Genomic DNA, 13343 nt, shown 5'->3' on the forward strand with positions numbered 1-13343 from the left:
GAGCCAACGAACAGTGAACATACCTATGAACCAGACATATATAGGAGGATCATGGCAGAAAATGGAAGTCCCCATCATAAAAGTAAGGCGAAAAAACAAAAAAGCTGAGGTTGTGGCTCAAGTGGTGAAATGCTCTAAGAGCATACCTGTGCACACCCTGCCCCTGCCCCCCAAGTTCTTTTGGTAGAGTTTTAAACATTCTAGCAAGGACTATGGCTGGTTGTTTTCTCTCATGCTACTGGTATAGTGGGTTTGTTGTATCTGGTGTTCTTTGTGTGTATGTTTTAAATACAGATTTATTTTTAAAAATTGTTATAGAGGTGATACACAGAGGGGTTATCTTTACTGATGTCAGATAATAAGTACATTTCCTTTTGTACAGTGTCATCTATTTCCTCATCCCATTCCCTACCTCCCATCTCCACCCATGGGTTGTGTAGTTTACTTTCATCAGTGTCCAGTGCCCTCTACTGCTGTGCTTTTTTTACTCAGTTTGTTTTTAATCTTTTACTGTGAGCTGGGTATCTTGGAGACAACAAATGGATGGATCCTGGTTTTTTTTTTTTTTTTTTTTTAATCCATTCTGCTGTTCTTTTTTTTTTTTTTTGGCCAGTCCTAGGCCGTGAACTCAGGGCCTGAGCACTGTCCCTGGCTTCTTTTTTGCACAAGGCTAGCACTCTGCCACTTGAGCCACAGCGCCACTTCTGGCCATTTTCTGTATATGTGGTGCTGAGGAATCAAACCCAGGGCCTCATGTATACGAGGCAAGCACTCTTGCCACTAGGCCATATTCCCAGCCCCCAATCTGCTGTTCTTTGATTGAAGATGAGCACTTTACCACTAGGCCATATTCCCAGCCCTGCTGTTCTTTTGACTGAGGAATTGAGTCCATTAATGTTTAGATTTATTATATGTATTTTGCTTCTTTCCTTTTCCTGGGCTTATTAAGTTGGTCTTCTAGTGATTTTTGTCTAACGTGTTTCCTTGATTTTGATTGTTTTCTGAAGACTATGTTTCCTCTTTGTATTCTTTGTAATTCTGGTTTAGTGTTCATGAATTCCTTTTTTTGCTTGTTTGTTTGTCATGGACAGTTTTAGTTTTGCCATCAAATGTAAATGATAACTGCTGAGCAGATCAGTTTGGGTTGGCAGTTGTTGATCTTCAGGGCTTGGATTATACCATTCCAGGCTCTACTTATGTTGAGAGTTTGTGTGGAGAGATGCAGTGATTCTAATTTTCTTTCCACTGTAATATACCTTCTTTGATTTTGCAGCATTTAAAATTAATTCCTTGCCATTCAAGTTTAATGTTTTTGCTGTGATGTGTGAGAAGTGTTTCTTCTTGGATCCTGTCTACTGGGGGTTCTGTATGCTTCTATCAGGTGGGTGAGATTTTCTCTCTTAAGAATGAGAAATACGGGCTGGGACTGTGGCCTAGTGGCAAGAGTGCTTGCCACGTACACATGAAGCCCTGGGTTCAATTCCTCAGCACCACATATATAGAAAAGAGCCAGAAGTGGCTCTGTGGCTCAAGTGGCAGAGTGCTAGCCTTGAGCAAAAAGAAGCCAGGGACAGTGCTCAGGCTCTGAGTTCAAGGCCTAGGACTGGCCAAAAAAAAAAAAAAAGAAGTACTCTGTTACTTTACTGGATAGGTTTTCAATGCCTTTATTTTATTTTATTTTTTGTTGGTCATGGGCTTGAACTCGGGGCACTGTCACCAAGCTTCTTTTGCTCAAGGCTAGCTAGCACTCTTATCACTTGAGCCACTGCACCACTTCTGTCTTTTGCTGTTTATGTGGTACTGAGGAATTGAACTCGGGGCTTCATGAATACTAGACAAGCACTCTACTACTAAGCCACATTCCCAGCCCCAGTTTTGTTATTGATACATGGCCATTCTCATTTCCTCTTCAGAGAAGTCTCTCTTTAAGTCTTCAGCCCATTTATTAAGGGGTGGTTGTTTCTTTGAGGATTTGTTTTGGGGGAATTTAATTTTTTGAGTTCTAAGTATATTTTAGATATGAGGCCTTTGTCTGTTATGTGGCTTGTGAAGCTCTCCCAATCTGAGGGCTTTACATTTATCTTGCTAGCTATGTCCTTTGCCATGCAAAAGCTCTGCAGTTTGATGCAACCTCATTTGTCCAACCTTTTATTTGTTGTGTTTCTGATCCTTTATTAAGAAAGTTTCTGCCTGGGCTAAGGAGCCCAAGTGTTTCTTCTATTCCTTCCTGCAATGTTTTCAGGGTATCTGCTTTTACCTCAAGGTCTTTGATCCATATGGAATTGATTCTGGTACAGGGTGTTATATAAGGATCTAGCTTTAGTTTGTTACAGGTGTTTAACCAATTTTGCCAGCACCATTGTTGAAGAGGCTGTATTTCTTCCATCCTATTGTTTTTTTTTTTAAAGCTATTTTTATCAAAGATTAAGTGGTCATAGGTCTGTGGGTTCATTTCTGGGTCTTCAGATTTTTGTATGTTGGTTTTGCATTCTACTACTTTGTTGAACATGTTTACTAGGTTTAAAATCTTCCCATGAATTTAATGTTCTAGTTCTAGAGTCATTTTGTGTAGTAATAGGAATTACTTGACTTCTTCACCCAATAATTATATGCTCATTATAAGAGCAGTGAGAATGGATGTCCTTGTTCCTGATATTACAGTACTTTCACTTTTTTTCTCCATTCAGTGTGTTGGCTATGGATTTGTCATTCCTAGGCTTTATCTAATTTCTTTTTTTTTTTTTAATCATGAAGGGAAACTGAATTTTGTCCAGAGTTTTTCTTACATAGATTGGGTGACCATTTGATTTTTGTCCTTAATTCTATTTATGTGCTATATCATATGTATTGATTTGCCTATGTTGAACCATCTTTGTGTACCTGGAATGGAACCAACATGGTCATAAATTATCTCCTTAATATGTTATTGAATTTGAGGGTTTTTGTGTCTGTGCTCATCAAGGTCTGTAGTTTCCCTTTACAAATGGTTGTGTCCCTATCTTGATTTTTTTTTTTTTTTGGCCAGTCCTGGGCCTTGGAGTCAGGGCCTGAGCACTGTCTCTGGCTTCTTTTTGCTCAAGGCTATAGCACTCTACCTCTTGAGCCACAGCGCCACTTCTGGCCATTTTCTATATATGTGGTGCTGGAGAATTGAACCCAGGGCTTCATGTATACAAGGCAAGCACTCTTGCCACTAGGCCATATTCCCAGCCCCCCTATCTAGTTTTGATATCAGGAAATATTTGCTTCATAGAATGTGTTTGGAAGCATTCTTTGCCTTTTTTTTTTTGTTTTTTTGCTAGTCCTGTGTCAGGGTTTTTAACCCCATCTCCCCCCTCAAGTTAGGTGTTAGGTTAAGATTCTACATGTGGCGGACGGGCAAGGTGGGGAGCGCGGGGTGTGTGTGTGTGTGCTAAAAACCCTGACAGTCCTACATACTGGACTCAGGGCCTGAGCACTGTCCCTGGCTTCTGTTTTGCTCAAGGCTAGCACTCTACCACTTGAGCCACAGCACCCACTTCTGGCTTTTTCTTTGTATGTGGTACTGAGGAATCAAACCCAGGGCTTCATGCATGCTTACCCTACCATTAAGCCACATTCTCATTCTTGTTTAATGGAATAGAGGATTATTGAGGTTAGTTCTTTTTTAATGGTCTGGTGGAATTCAGCAGGGAATCCATCTGGATCTGTGCTTTTCTTTGTTGGGAGACTTAGTATTTCAGTCTCATTACTCATGATCCATGTAGGTTGTTTATTTTTTATGGTATTGGGGATTGAAATCAGGGTCTTGCATGTACTATGCAAATGCTATGCTACTTTAGCAACCCTGCCCCTGTGCCTGTTTGGGTTATTTATCGCCTCTTGGTTCAAGTTTTCTAGGTCATCTGTCTAGATATTTACCCATTTCTAGGTATTCCAGCTTCCTTGTAAGTTTGCAAAATATATTCTAGTGATTGATCCTTTGAGTCCCAATGGTATGTGTTCTGCTATTCCCCCCTTTTCCCTCTAATTTTATTAATTTGGGGGTCTTCTCTAAGTTTGGCTAATCAGTCATGTTTATATTTTGAAAGAACCAACTTTTCTGTTATTTGTATTGTTCTTTTATAGTTTTATTTTTCTTTTATGGTCTCCATTTCACTTAATTCCTGCCTCAAACTTTGTTATTTCTGTCTACTGATTTTAGGTCTTATTTTTCTAAGATAGTCATTTACAGGCATCAGTAGATCTCTAAATTTTAAAAATAAGTAATTTACTGTTATTTTAAAGGTGATATACAGACGGATTACAATTACATGAGTCAGGTAATGAGTGTCTTCTGTTCCCTCACTCTCTCCCATTCCCTCCCTCCCATCTCCACCCACAGGTTGTATAGTTCACTTTCTTCTGTGTCCAGTGAGCTCCATGGCTTCTAAGTGTTTTCAATTTAGAAATTTCTAGCTGTAGAGTTTCCTTCCCTAAATGCTTTAATTGTATCCCGTATCCCACAGGTTTGGTGTGTGTGTGTGTGTGTGTGTGTGTGTGTGTGTGTGTGTGTGTGTGTGTGTGTTCTATTATCTGTTTTTTACTGGGGTTTAAACTCATGGCCTGGAACTTGACAGGCAAGTACTCTATACTATTTGAGCCACACATCCAGCCCTGTATGTTGTGTTTCTGTTTTCATTTTCTTATAATTTAAAAAATCCCCTCCTTATTCAATAGCCCACTAATCATTCTAAAATATAATCGTGTGTGTGTGTGTGTGTGTGTGTGTGTGTGTATGGTTTCTGTGTTTACTCTTGCTGTTGATTTCTAATTCAGCTCATTGGAATATCATAGGATGCAATAAATTAGTTAAATTGCTTTTGTGTTTGTTAAGACTTTGTGGCCTATAATATGATCTCTCCTTTGGAGAATGTTTCATGAACTGCTCAACAGTGTGCATTTTGCAGTTATTGGAATATTCTATAGATGTGTATTAAGTTCATTTTACACATCATGTATTTTAACTCTATTTGTTTCATCTGGGGGTTAGATGGCCTGCCTATTTGTGGTATTTAAGTCACCTGTTGGGGATTATTATGGCCTGGGAAAGACTGCCCTTCCACCAGCCTTGGGACAATAGAAGCCCCTCCCACCTTTTGACCTCTACCCCTTGGGAGGTGAACACGTGTGTGTGCCACCATGATGGGGTTGTCCCTCCCACAAAGGGAAGTTTCGTGATGTCACTTGATGAACGTGACCCCTAGCCTATGACTGACCCTTTGGCCAGCCCCCTTTCTTTCCCGCCATCACTTCTATATAAGTGCCCTTCCATATTAAAGTCTTTGAGACGCATTCCACCACCGCAGCGTGTCCCTGATGCCTTCCTTTCGCCTCCGCCCTCGGTAACATGTGGGGGGAACTGGGGGGAGGGGAAGCTTCAGCAACCCGTCCTCTACTTAGCGTTTGCCCATGTGAGCACGCCTTTGGCCTTCCGCTGGCGGAGGGCCAGGCTGGGTGCTCTTTCATAGAGTTTGTGGTTACCATTCTCCCCGTGGGGGGAGAAAGGGGGTCCAGAACCCCAACATAAATGGCGCCCGAACGGGGACCGAATTGTACGGCCGAGAAGTTCGGGGTACAGTATCCCCACAGATTTTGCTAAGTAGGGTTTTAGAGGAGGGTCCTGCCCATCCAGATGGGGCAGAAGCATGGAGACAAGACAGGCTCGCGGGACGCGGCGCCAGAGAGTTGCCCCGCCGTGGCGATTTGGCGCCGGGCGGCGGAGGGAGCGGGGCGCGCTTCCCGCGGAAGCATGTCAGTGGAGCAGTGGGGCCGGAGCAAGAGGAATGCGACCCCGGGCTGGGGTCGGTTAGTTCTGCTCTGTGCGCCCCGGGCCAGACGGCGGTCCCGGCACCCGCAGTGGCGCTTGAGAAGCAGTGGGTGGCCGAGCGCCGGAGCGGTTTGGCTTGCGCGGGCTGAGCTGAGTACACTGGGCTCTGCGCGGCCCGGGTTCGCGAGCTGCGTGCGCTGGGGCCCGCGTGGCACCAGGCGTCTTTTGCGGTAACATTTCGGCGGCCGAGCACGGCGTGGCGGAAGCGCGGTTCCGCCATGTGGGAAGCTGTGGCATGGCGGCGGCAGAGCGTTGGGGATGGCTGCTGCTTTGGCCAGACTTGTATTTACAATGGCTGGGCTGGAGCCAGTGCGGCCCCAGCCCGCGGATGGAAAAAAAAAAAAAAAAAAAAAAAAAAAAAAAAAAAAAAGGCGTGGCGTGCAGTTTAGACCATGGGACGGTGTCCCGCTGGGGTGCGCGGGCAGCAGCGGCGGCTGCAGCCCGGCAAACTGCTTTATGCCCGCCGATGGTCGTTAAGCTCAGAAATTCGGGTGAGTTGGTTGAATCCTGATTTCTCTGACTTAACACACACGTGGAGCATAATGGGGCGCGCCATATTGGAGGCGGGGCCCCACCCATTCCCCCCAGGTGAGGGGCGTGCCAGGCTCGCCTGGGCTGGCCGATCTCTCTGCAGGTGAGAGAGGCAAGCACCCCGCTGTGCTTGCCTGCACTTTTCTCTCTGTGTCAGCTGCAGACGGGGTTGGAGACAGGAAAGCCTCAAATTATAAACTAAAATGGAATATTAAAAGGAAAACAAAGAGTTTTGATACAGCAATAGGTAATTTGATTGAACTTCCATGTTTACCAGTTCAAAGATATAAAATCAACTGGAGTTTTTCTAGATGGATAAAAGGGTTTGCTTGTCCACTGTGATTTAAAAATTGTCATGTTGGGAGTGTGTAATTAACAGGTTTCCCTTTTGTTTTTTATTCAACCACGTGGTTCTATTATGGGCAAATTAATATCATTTGCCGCTGGAATTCCAGAAAATTTAAATGGCCAATCAAAGCAATTTTAAAGAGCGCTCAGGTATTTGTGTGTGTGTGTGTGTGTGTGCGCGCGCACGCGTGTGGTTGTTGGTAAGATTTAAAGGCATAACAATAGGTTTCCATCCCGGTGTTCGATGGAGATAAAGGTGCCTATAAAAATTTCCATAAGGTTCAAATATGCAACATGTGGTAAAAGTTCACCAGTATGTTATTTTATATTCAGTGTGTTTCCATAAGGTTCAAATATGCAACATGTAGTAAAAGCACAATGGTATGAAATCAGCATGTTATTTTATACTCAGTGTGTTAAAAGTTAAGTGTGCATGTAGCCTTAACAACTCTTTGGCATAAATTAAGATTTTACCTTCCCATATTCTCTCCTGTGTTCTCATAAACTCTCAAGATCAAGAAATTGAGATTGCTTCATACAAATGTGACTATTAACCTCAATTTTCCTGACCCAGGATTAATATACTGCTTTATAGGATACAGGTGGACAGATGTGCTAGCCGCATGGACGGCTGCTGGATATAGGAAGATGCCACCACAGTCTGTTCCCGAACTGCCTTGTTTCACTACTAATGATTCTTTGCTCTCTCTCCCATTGGAAGCTGCTCGAATGATTTATGAGCCTTGAGTAGGATGTAAATAGTTCCATCCTAACAGTTACTCCAGGTTAAATCACCATAGTTATGTTAGTGGTCACAGCTGGCCAGGTAAAATTTTGTGATTAAGAAAGTCTTTGAATTTTGTGATTAAGAAAGTCTTTTCACCCTGCTTAAACCAGAAGGGCATCGATATACCAGAGCCAGAAGTGCTGAAAAAATTTTGAACACCCTAACCAATCTATATAGAAATTTTGCAGGCAACCCAGAGCAAGATGTGAACAAGAGAAGCCACTACAGCTTTGCCTCGAGTTCCCCATCGCATGGCATGGAACTTGCCAAATGGGGATGAGGGACGCAGCCACTTCCAAAACTGAGGATTCCACAATGCTTTAACCCTTTGCCCTTGGTTGTCATTTATCTGTGTTCTCTTTCACCTGCCAGTGGGATTCAATGGCGTGATTCAAGTTGATGGCATGTAAATCTCATGTTTTCTAAGTGTTATAGCCAAACCTTCACAAGCAGTTTTTGGTCAGTTCTCAACGGGTTACAAATGGATTATCTCTGTGTTTTTTCCTTGTTGCTCAATTGGGAATAAAAAGGGCTTGTAGGACTATGACTCCCTGGATAGTTCAAAGCCAGCCCGGGCAAAAGGAAAAATTTCTCCAAAATCCCACCTCCCAGTTAAACAGCAAAGAGCCAGATTGAGAGCTCAACCACAGAGAGCGAGCAAAAGGCTGAAGCAGCACCATGACTCAAGTGGTAGAGCACTAGCCTTGAGCGAAAGTGCTCATGGACAGTGCTCAGGCCCCGAGTTCAAACGCGGATGGGAAAATGCAATTCCAGCCACAAACGTTAAAATTCCTGGGACTTAGCCAGTCCAGGAGACGGAAAGGTGGAGTGGAGTGAGAGGAGAATGGTGCCATATTATCCTAAAGGGAGCTGCCTTGTTTCACCCTTTCAAAATGGATCAGAGCCGGGAAATCGAGAGAGATAATTCCTGTCCATTTTCTTCTTTTTTGCCAGTTGTATATAGGTGTATATATATATTTATTTATTTTGCCTCTGACTGGCTATGCCAAACCAGTTTTCTATCATTAACCACTTCTTTCAGTCGTTTCTCCTTACTCGTTCACTTTACAATTGGGTTTATGCTCCAAAAAGGGAACTGTTCCTGGCTTATGCCCAGGGTGTGTTCTATGCCATTCATGCCAACCAGCTCTGAGAACTTGTCGATACTTTGCCTGACCTTTTCACAAGTGTCTTTTGACAGAATAACATCTCTTGCTGAGATCACCAATGGGGAATTTGCCGTTCACAGTCGTCACCCTAACACAGGCCTGAACCCTGGAGGCACCAGCCTTGGAAATTTCTGGGTATGCCCAAAGACTCAGGGGGGGCTGGAGAAAACCATAGCGCTCTCTGGCCCTAGTGACCATACTCATGGTAATGATGGGGACTTTTTGCCAGCTACACCGGACTGCCAGGCTGACCAGGGGCCCTTGATTTACGTCGCCCCCTTGACAGCAGGAAGTAGCTACAGAAGACCTCCATCCATACTCCCTGCCTGGTGGCCGCCGGTGTCATAATTTTAAAAAACAAAAGGGGGAGGTATTCCCCAGGATTAATTAAGGATTCCCTAGGATTAATTAAGGATTAGTTATGCTTATGTTAATTATCCAGAAAATTTAAATCATCCCGAATCAGTGTGGGATGGAGTACAGTATATGTGTTGTTCCAGATTGGAAAATTAAACCCAGAGCACCCACTCTGGAGAAATGTTTTCTTGTTTTCTCCAGGAAAAGGAGGACCATGTTGGACTTCTGCTCTCCCATGAAAATATGGAAAGTAGGACTGCCTACGGTAGGAGGCAACCAAGCTTCCTTTCCTTGTCTGCTTTCTAGATTCCTTCTTGAGCATCTCATGGCTCATGGAAAGTAGGACTGCCTACGGTAGGAAGCAACCAAGCTTCCTTTCCTTGTTTGCTTTCTAGATTCCTTCTTGAGCATCTCATGGCTCAATGTTTTGCTGTGGCAATACTGCCTACAGCGTCACACAAAGAAACCAAAGGAATTTTGCACCGTGCTTCTCCTTTCCTCTCCCCCTGCTGCTAGACTTGGGGAGTCCCGTTGGAAAGAAAATAGAAGCTGAGGGTATTGACACTCAACCCCAATGTTTTATGATAGAAATGTTTAAAAGGGTAAATGCAAAGGTTTAACACCTTGGCTTCAATGTTTATATAAAAGAATGTTTTACTAATCACTTATGTTTGAGTTATCAGCTACTGTGAACTGCCGGGAATGCCAGAGTTTCAGCTTCTACCTCACCAACAAAAGAGGGCTGCTGTCTGCACCTTCCTGCACTTGGCAGAAACCAGCTGAGGATTCTGACTTCTGGACATAGCCAGATGGATGGACCCTTACCTACCCCTCACCCCAGTTTTGTGGAAGGGGCCCCACAGATCTTATGTCAGCATTTGCCTTATGCCCACACATGCCATGTGTTTGCAGCATCCCCTGCTTATTGAAAAAACAAAAGGGGGAGATGTTGGGGATTATTATGGCCTGGGAAAGACTGCCCTTCCACCAGCCTTGGGACAATAGAAGCCCCTCCCACCTTTTGACCTCTACCCCTTGGGAGGTGAACACGTGTGTGTGCCACCATGATGGGGTTGTCCCTCCCACAAAGGGAAGTTTCGTGATGTCACTTGATGAACGTGACCCCTAGCCTATGACTGACCCTTTGGCCAGCCCCCTTTCTTTCCCGCCATCACTTCTATATAAGTGCCCTTCCATATTAAAGTCTTTGAGACGCATTCCACCACCGCAGCGTGTCCCTGATGCCTTCCTTTCGCCTCCGCCCTCGGTAACATGTGGGGGGAACTGGGGGGAGGGGAAGCTTCAGCAACCCGTCCTCTACTTAGCGTTTGCCCATGTGAGCACGCCTTTGGCCTTCCGCTGGCGGAGGGCCAGGCTGGGTGCTCTTTCATAGAGTTTGTGGTTACCATTCTCCCCGTGGGGGGAGAAAGGGGGTCCAGAACCCCAACAGTCACCCATGTGTAGAGATACCTGTCTTACACTTTATGTCTAATAGTATATATTTTATGAACTTGTATGTGCTGATGCTCAGTGCACATATATTTGCAGTAATTGTGTATATATATATGTATAATTATTGTATTATTTTCTTTGCTAGTCTGTTTCTTTTAACTGAAGAATTAAGACCGTTTATATTCAGGGTTATAATTGAACGATATAAATTGATCCCCATCATTTTGTTGTTTTTCTAATACTTGATTATTTTTCAATTCTAATTTATTTCTCTATTCTAGAGGGATTTATTTCTTCCTATGTTCTTGTGGTGTGTTTAGCTCCCTCTTCTAAGGTTTCTGCTGCTGGCTTAAGTTCCTTTAGTTTATGCTTGTTTTACCGGATATGGTCATTTTGGTTGGCAGTATTGTTGATGATAATATATTAGGGCATACACTCTATTCCTCTGTCCACAATGTGTGGTCTGAAAGGGCTATGGAAGAAACCTATAGCTTGTCCCTTCAAGGGCACAGAATCCAGTCTTGGTTGTTTCTCTCTGCTGTTGCTGTAAGCTTGAATAACTGGGAATGGTTCTTCAAGGCCTCCTGGCTGTGCCTATGTGGATCCAGGTCACTGGCTGTTTGCTTTTTAAAATTTATTTTTATTTTTCCTATCTCTTTTTTTTAACTTTGACTTTTGAATGTTTTTATTTATATTTTGGTATTACAAGTGATCATCTTTTAAATGAACATTTTCTCTAAGACTGTAAAGCACAAAAATTTGCCAAATATCTGATCTGCACAAATCCTTAAGAAAGGTTTTCTGTGTAATCTTCATAGATGCAAATCTTTGTGTATGACCCATTCTTAACTGTAGATCTCCACGCTGTTTTCACAATAGTGAAGCTACAAAGTTATTCTCAAGGACACTCATTACAATCTAAATAATATTTCTACTAAAAAGAAAGTTGTGGAACACAAAACACCAGAGGTTCTGAGAAGGTAATTTGTTGAGGTTCAGTTTATCTTACTTGCTCTATAGTTTTCTGTCATTTTTGAAAGAACACATAGCACAATAGGCATAGTCATCTCCATTACCTCTTCCTCATTTAGAAATCTGTTGTTCATAAAACTTGACCAACTATCAAACTACCATTTGCATTTAACCACAGGCCTGTTACACAAAGCACTTCATTAGAGGTATCAACAAATGCAAATAGACCGAAATTTAGAAAAAGTAGGTTTTGTGAAGCTTGCTCACTCTTACATATTATGGGCTTTGCTGCCACCTCAATTTCTTACTAGATGTTTAATGCCTCACAGTGAAAGGCTGATCAATGGAAGTATGCAAAACAATTTTCTATGTGCTGTAATATTTCATTTGATAAAGGCAACAAAACGATAAGATAAAATTTAAGCAAGGTTTATATGCGCTCCAATTTTTCACTGAGAAATTCTTCCACACTATCCGTGTTTCATTTGAGGATGCTTAGCTCTTCAGCAATGTTCCCGTTGTCATCCAAAAGCTTTAGTACAGGATCTGAACCACGAGCATACTTGTTTTGTAGTCCTCGGAACAGTTTGTGCTTATCACTTCTGACAAAAGCTTGGACTTGAGGGAACTTCCCCAATTTTCATCCACAAACTTCAGGAATAGCTCCTGCATAAAGCTTTTTGGTTTCAAATTGTGCTTCTTCCTTACAGCACCCTCTGCAATCAGGAGCCCGCTGAAGTAGGCTGAATTGTCCAAGTAGATCACAAGAGCTGCAGAGTAAGTTGCTAGAGAAGCCCAACTCTCTAGATGCCTCTGATGAGAACTCTGCCCCCAAAGCAGACACCGCTTGAATGAAGCACAGTCACCAACAGCAACCTCAACCCAAACGCCGGCCCAAGCCACCCGCCCTGCCCGGTCGCCATCGCTCCCAACTCATCTCTTTTTTGAGTTAAAGAATTTGCTGAAGTTTATGTGAAGATGGATTGTGCAAGATGTGCTGTTAGCTACACTGGGAATATAGCTTAGTGACAAAGTATCTATACAATTCAAGGTGTTGTACTTGATCCCTAGCTCAGAACAGAAAGGTGGGAAACAAACAGTAACTACAATAAATACCAACAAACGATACGGAAGTGAAGTGAAGACCAAGTACCAACTACGTATCCACAATGCTTAGCAATTACAACAGGAAGAGGGGGGCTAGAAATAATATAAATCAATTTTTTTGAAAGACTAAAAAAAATGACAAGAAATGGAAAGCAACAAACAGATTAGTCAAGTAAGTAGGGAGAATGTAGAAGAAAAGTGGAACATGATGGCTGTAATTAAAAGTAGAGATGAATAGAATCTATCAGAAGGGGAGGAAGAACAGCAGCACCACCAGCAGCAACAAAACCTCTCAAAAGCATACAGGGGCTGGGAATGTGGCTTAGTGGTAGAGTGCTTGCCTAGCATGAATGAAGCCCTGGGTTCGATTCCTCAGCACCACATAAACAGAAAAAGCAGGAAGTGGCACTGTGGCTCAAGGGGTAGAGTGCTATTCTTGAGCAAAAAAAAAAAAAAAAAAAGCAGCAGCTAGGGACAGTGCTCAGGCCCTGAGTTCAAGCCCCAGAACTGCCCCCCTTCCCCCCCCCCAAATCATAGAACATGCTTCTAATATTAGCACTCAGGAGGCTGAGAATGGATGATTGTGAGTTTGAGGTCAAGCCTGGGTTACATAGTGGGATCTTGTCTCCCAAGCCCAAAGAACAACAACTGCATTTGATTCTGAGAAAACAAACATATAACCTTTCCCCAAAAGAAAAATGAAAGGGGGAAATATATATATAGGAACCAGACAGCAAATATGTCTTTTTTTTTTTTTTTTTGGCTAGTCCTG

At 43.0% G+C, this 13343-nt stretch overlaps 1 pseudogene; it reads right to left on the minus strand.

The window, feature by feature from the left end:
• Nucleotides 1-11357: 11357 nt before the first annotated feature.
• On the minus strand, nt 11358-12387 carry LOC125358661 (annotated as a pseudogene).
• Between the last annotated feature and the right edge of the window lie 956 nt (nt 12388-13343).

The sequence above is a fragment of the Perognathus longimembris genome, chromosome 10 (assembly GCF_023159225.1).
Source record: "Perognathus longimembris pacificus isolate PPM17 chromosome 10, ASM2315922v1, whole genome shotgun sequence".
Taxonomy (NCBI): domain Eukaryota; kingdom Metazoa; phylum Chordata; class Mammalia; order Rodentia; family Heteromyidae; genus Perognathus; species Perognathus longimembris.